Raw genomic sequence first — 6,549 nt, 5'->3', positions numbered from 1 at the left:
ATAATCATAATTTACAGTTGATGATTGTTCTCTATTCTTGCCTTCCTTTTTGGTGTTTACTTTGACATTTTAATTCTGTAGAAAATACCCATGCTAATAATTTCAAATGTAAACGTGTAGTAATGATGTTTACCACGATTTTATAAATATTTGGAATAAAATAGTGTGTTAGAACGCTTACTTGTTAAAGTGGAGACACCTAAAGCCTGGCTTTTTGAGAAAATATAATAATATCTAGCTGGTTGTTGGAGCCCAATAAACTCACCGCACTATTTCAAATGATGTTTCCCTGTCAGTTTGATGCCGTTCATCTTCTTTTATATCTTTTATGTCGGTCACACTTTGGTGATATCGCTCTTCACGGTTGCTGCTTCACTTGCTTAAAAAAAAGTCCCTGAACTTAGAAATAAGAGTTTCTTCTTTTCCACCTCTTTACTGCAGTATCAGTGAAAAGCTGCCTTCCATTTAGTTTGTCATTACCTGTTGTCTGCGCCCTACTAATTGTTCCTATCAGACATGTATATCATGCAAGATGCCCTCTTCATCTTGTAAAACGACTGAGGCACAACGTAGAAGCAGTGGTGCTTTGTTAAAACCCCCTTCACTAGTAGTTAAAACAATTTGTGAGTTGGAACAGGCTCTCGAGTCTAATTAACTTGTTTGAAATTTATAGGGGGAAAAAAAAATCCAGGATTTTTTACAATCCAACTTTTTCATTGTGATTATGTTACGGCTTCCTGTGCTTTTATTGTATGTCCTTGAATAAGCAACAACAAAAGCACAATAATGTATCATTGAGTCAAAGGAATTTATGACACGAGAGCTGCAGGCAATACTAAACCCACAATTTTTTCTTTGTCTCTTTTGTATCATCTATTTACCTAGCTAGCTAGCTAGCTATTCCCTTCTCCCAATAAGACAGAGGTAGACAAACATCAAACATTGAGATGTATGACTGCATCAAAATATGATCAATAAAAAACAAAAAGGGCGACCGACACCTATTGCTCAGTTCTAATTGCATCCCGACGCAACTCTGGTTCCGGATGTTTGCGTTTTTCCTTTTTTAAAATGAGTCTATGGTGATCTGTAAGCCGGAAATTACATTAGACTGTCGGCCGCCCCCTGACACTTGGTGGCAGGTCACTTTCTCCTCTCCCCCAACTCCTGGCACTCCAAACACTTAAGCTATTAACCTTATTTTACTTTGGACAACCTGGATAGATTACCCTCTTTCTTATAATGGCTTTCCCTTCCTCCTTTGTATTTTTTATTTTTTTTTAACTTATGGGCTGTTTAGCCTTTCCTTTAATGGTCAACATAGAACAGTAGACAGACTTAAAAATCCCCTTGAGCCATTTCTTTGGAGACAGGTATCTAGGAAAGCAGCCAAATGATTTTGTTTGAGAATAATTCAGTCAAAGCTAGCTGATGAGGATGCTTGCAGTAAATTGGCATTTTAGCTTAAAAAAAAAAAGTTGTTTTCATTGTAAGCACGACTCAAACAGTTTATCTCCTTCCATCCCGTCAGACAGAATATCTGACTGCAAAAGAAAAAGTATTTCGCTTTCACCAAATCTTGACACTAATTTGATAAATGCTCCCGAAAAGAATTGATGATTTTCGTATTGTTTTTTAATATAATAAAAGTGCTGGGAAAAAAATGAATCAATAGGGATGCGAGAAAAATGACCCGAGCAGTTAGACATTGATGGATGCGCACATGCCAAATTGCTCGCCTTTTAATTGATATCAAGGTCCAGCAATTCAAGTAGCAAATCACTCTTTGAAGATTGTTGTGTCCTGCCCGTCGGCACGAATAACAAAATCTATTCATGTGGTCTTGATTTAAATAGCTTTTGCATATATTTAAGCATTGATAAAGCTGTGTGAGAAATTCAATTGTTTTGTTCAGTCATTCTTTATTTCCATGCCTTCTTTTAATTGTTTTGAGCAGGAAGGCTCAGAGGCAAACGTGTGAATTTCACACCAAAAGTGGGGAAAAGGAGACACTTACGGTTCTTCAAAGTGTGGCGAGCCTATTTTAGAAAAGCATTAAGTGTAAATGAAAACAGATGCAGATTTAGTTTGAAGGTAAGCGTTGGCCGGGTGGATTGCTTTTTGGATGACATTGAAGGCCCGGGTGCTGTTGGTCCGTCCAAAGCTTTTATTTTCCAAAATGTTATTATAGATCCAAAAAATAATCAGCTGTCAAGCACATCTGCCTCTGTGGAAAGTGTAGAAAAATGACCAGATGCTCAGTTGAATTATGGTGAATTCCAAAAACCTTCACGCTCATCTCAATGTTCCATCTAGAGTGACTTAATATTTCAGTATTGATAAACATTACCGTGATCGCAAAGTCGACCAACTTGCAAAATATTTAACCGGCTTAAATCACCACTTTCACTTTGGAACCTCAGGCGTTAGTACAACAAATGAAATCATAAAAAAAAATGGAAATTTCTTTTCTGTAAAATATCAATCAATACAGACACTTTGAAGTGAGACTGCCGCTTCTGAAAAAAAAAAAAAAAAATCATTATTTCAACCCTGTCCGGGTTCGAGTTGGTGCTCCATTTGAAATTACAGTGCGGCGGAATGCTTTAGGTGGTCTGCCAGCTGAAATGTGAAGTCAATAACTAAACTAAAATAACTCAAGATGCATAAATTGGAAAATTCCGCCGCTCTTCGTAACCACTTAAATTAGTTGTGTTGGAAATTTCAGATTTGTCGGTCCCAAGTATGAAATGCGACGCAATAATTACGACGGACCGGATTGGATGTAAACATCTGCTTCTATGACCACGTTGAATCTCGAAGTTGTTACATCATATGATGAAATGCAAGGCAGCGCTTTTAAACGGTTAGCGAGTGGAATAAGTCAGCGCTCGGGGTCGATGCGCAGAATAGCCTCAAGGGAAATGTGCAGCGCTACAGCGCTCTGCGGCTAATAGTCGGCCATTATTAAAAACTCGGCCCAAGCGAGTCTCTGCTGAAATATCATAACGCCGTATTTGATCTCATGTGTGCTGGCCGTGGCGAATTTTTGTGTTTTTACCTCATTTTACTTGAATCATTTATTATTTTCCTTTCCTAGCCGTCATGGGAATCGCAATTGATATTTACCTTTTACGTTCAACCGCCATAGATGTATTCAAATGATTTTTTTTTCTTGGCATCGCCTACGTCTCAACGGGAAGTATTCCCAAGCCAGCTGGTCATAATTAGTGGAAATTTTGTTTGTAAATGCATATTCAGAACTTGGCACTGTCGTCGTATTTTGTTCCCGCACCTTATAGGGATTAATATGCGTGGCGAAAATGTTCTCATGAGACTTGAGTGGAAAATTGTACTTCTAGTGAAGAACTTGTGGTGTATTGCCACTTTTCTAATACCTGCATTACTTCTGTATTGATTTTTGATATATTTGTACACACTGGCCTGCATTTTAACTCCACAAATTGCTCACTTCCTGCTTTTGCCAGCCGTATGTGGATTCAGCAAATTAGGCAACGTGTCAATCAAACACCAGCAAACACCCAATTAGCATCTGTTTCTCGATAACGAATCGTGGCGGTTATCGCGAAAAGCATATGGACGAAGAGAGACAAACGAGGAAAAGTAAAGCCTTCCGAGGTGAACTCTGCTCCCAAAAGTGATACTTGGCTACGTTCTACTTCCACTGTAAATTGCACATTTCCCAGTTTTGCCCTCTATATTACTGGAATAGTCGCGGCAACCTTTCTGACAATGATGCATAGTCTCTGAAATGGAAGACAAAGGATAATAATTCACAATTTACGTTGAGTTTTGTCTGTAAAGGCCGTTTTGAAGGAGTCCTCTGATACGTTGCAATTGTTTATACGGCAGCTCTGTGCTTCGTGCAATACTAATTCTGCTCGCCCGCGACAATCATGTATCCTGATTTCACATGCCGCCTGCGACCCAAACGGTGTTTACCTCACCTAGCAATTGCAGCACCGAGCCCAGCCATCTTCACTCTGACTCTTGATGCTTTTATGGGGGAGGGAGGGGGTGGAGCGGAGGGGGGGAGCCGGCATGTCCGCACATTTTGGTGCATTACTGTCCACTGATTCAAAATGATCCTTGCAGCTCGTGAACGACTGGGTGTGAATACTAATTGGGAGGGGTGGGGGGTGTATACTCGTGAATGCGGCTTCTTTATTACTTATTTACTTTTGCAAACATGTCCATTATTGCCTACCTCCTGTCCTTTTTCTGAACCCGGCGCTCCTGCATCCTGCAAAATACTTTGCTAAGTCTGCAATTATCAAGCTATGAATTTATTCTCGTGCATTTCATTTGGCATAGTTTCATGTCTGGTTTTATCTTTTGTGGACCAACGTGACCGTTAAATAAAATATTAGGTTTGGCGTTAGGATTGTATTGAAAAACATAAACATTTCAACAGTCGTTGTGTATCATCCCTGCTATTGATCAATGGGCTGGATGTGTTGGCAGAATATGAGCAAATGGATTTGATTCGATGTGAGCTATTGAAACAATAAAATGATTTCACCTAAAGATGATCTTTTCATAGGAATACAAAAGAAGTCTCTTCACAGGAATATGATGCCGCAAAAGTGACAGCCTGAAGCAACAGGGTACTTGTAATAGACCCCTGATGGATGCCATAAAACTGTTGTTGTTTTTTTTTAGCGATAATTCACAGGATCCATACAAAATCGTTTTCTCACAGGAGTACGAGGACAAATATAATAACTCGCATATCAGTCACGCTAGTGCTGACTGGGGGAAAAAACACACCTTTGAGTCCCAGTCGTTGTTGGGGAAGCTTTATCTTTCTTGAAGTGCAACATAAATGTTTCACAACATATATATATGAAAAGTCGGCATCCTCCATAATGTCCTGCTATAAAAGCAAAAGGAACACAAAGCCAGAGAGATATAAAGATGTGTTGCGTCATGTGATTACATCTTCAGCCAACACGGAATAGCAAACGATTTTCCCTGCCATTACCAGACATTTTGCTCGAGGGGCTTCAGGCATTGACTGTTCACAGAAAAAGCTCTTCTTTGCTTTTGCAGTGTGCATCACAATACAGCTGAAGAGCTCACCATGGAGCAGCAAGTGCTTTTTCATCCCGGGCTCTGCAACTCTTATTCCTCTCTCTGCGGAGCCAGTTAGAAGCGTATCTACGGCTGCACTTTCACTCGGCCGTGATGGCTTTACCTGTCAGCGGCTCAATAAAGCCCCACCTGCTGTATCTTGCCGCCGCATCTGAATGACCGCGGTCGGTCTCGTCGTGCGTCAGTTAGTCCTCGTGATTCCTCTCGCCCTCACTCACTCCCCTACCGACATATCTGGAAGGACTTGATGTCGCTCAGTGGAACAGGTTGCAAGGAATTAGTTTCATGTCGCGCTTTCTTCAGAGGACATTCCCTCGAGCCTCTGAGGGAGACATCATTCCGATTGACTCTGACACTCAACAGCATTTTGCGTTTCATGTGAAATTAAGAATACATTGGTATTAAAAAGAAAACGCGGTGGGCCGTTATGATCATTTTGAGAAAACGCTGATGAATGGGCGGGTCCTAGTAGACGCAAGTCTTTTCTATTTTCGCATCGATTTTTCTATTTTGTTTATTTTAATAGTTTCTTTTTCACTCATTTCAGGTCAGTATCTCTCAGCACACTGACCTATTGTGTCTACCAAGGGTCTTCAAATGGGTAAGTTTCCTTTTGTCTTAGTTTCATTACACTTTGGTTAACTGTTTTGAAAATGGGTAGACATGTTCAGTCTTAGACTTTTTGGATTTGTTGTTTTTACTGGCTCTGAAGCAACATCTCTTAACTGTGAACACGTCGATTTCCTCTCATCGACACCCCGACCAATACTTAATTGCCATTTTCCGCTTACTAAGATGCGGTTCTCTTCAACCCTGCAAGGTCTCTCAGTATCACCGCTTGTTCTAAAATATCACCTTAAAATATTCAGGTCGAACCGTCCTTTGTTCTTATTATACTCCCACTCCTCACAAGGACAACCTCATCCATGCCCGGAATGAGCTAGCTCATTTCTTTGTGGTGGATTCCATTTTAATTAATGATAACGGAACAAAGCCACCCTCTAGCCTTGTGTTGTTCGACTGTCTGGCCAAGGCATTGACATCCAAGTACGACTCGCCATCCGAGTAACAGGGCGCTGATCAATAAAGCATATATAGAGGCTGACGGAGGAAGGAAGGGGGAGGCACTTCCACTGCGGTGCTTATATGTTTTGGAAAATATCCGCTGAGGGGTGTGCATCAATCCTTTTAACAGCAACGCTATTAACCATCTTTAGCATTCAGGAAGTACACTCCCACCTCTATGTTTTGCTCCCATTCCATTCAATTACTTTTTATTGGAATTCTGCCGCATTCAGATTGACATCCAAAGGACTTCTATTGCAACTTCTCCGTTATTATTGATTGGGTCATCAATTTGGTATTTTTTGTCCTTTGCCCGCCAACAAAGATAGATTTTATTCCAGAAATATAGAAGTACAATCAAATGAAAGG

At 40.4% G+C, this 6,549-nt stretch overlaps 1 protein-coding gene across 1 annotated transcript in view; it reads left to right on the top strand.

The window, feature by feature from the left end:
• The window catches only part of LOC148393025 (receptor-type tyrosine-protein phosphatase epsilon-like), a 35,286-nt gene that overhangs the window by 519 nt on the left and 28,218 nt on the right, over window positions 1-6,549 (top strand). Inside the window, exon 3 of the mRNA XM_088385463.1 lies at window positions 5,663-5,716. The gene's annotated coding sequence lies outside the window, so the exon portion shown is untranslated. The remainder of the gene's footprint in view (window positions 1-5,662; window positions 5,717-6,549) is intronic.

The sequence above is a fragment of the Syngnathus floridae genome, chromosome 9 (genome assembly GCF_059516105.1).
Source record: "Syngnathus floridae isolate MCC-2025c chromosome 9, RoL_Sflo_1.0, whole genome shotgun sequence".
Taxonomy (NCBI): Eukaryota; Metazoa; Chordata; class Actinopteri; order Syngnathiformes; family Syngnathidae; genus Syngnathus; species Syngnathus floridae.
Note: the sequence above shows the minus strand (reverse complement) of the source record. Positions and strands in the feature narration are given on the sequence as shown.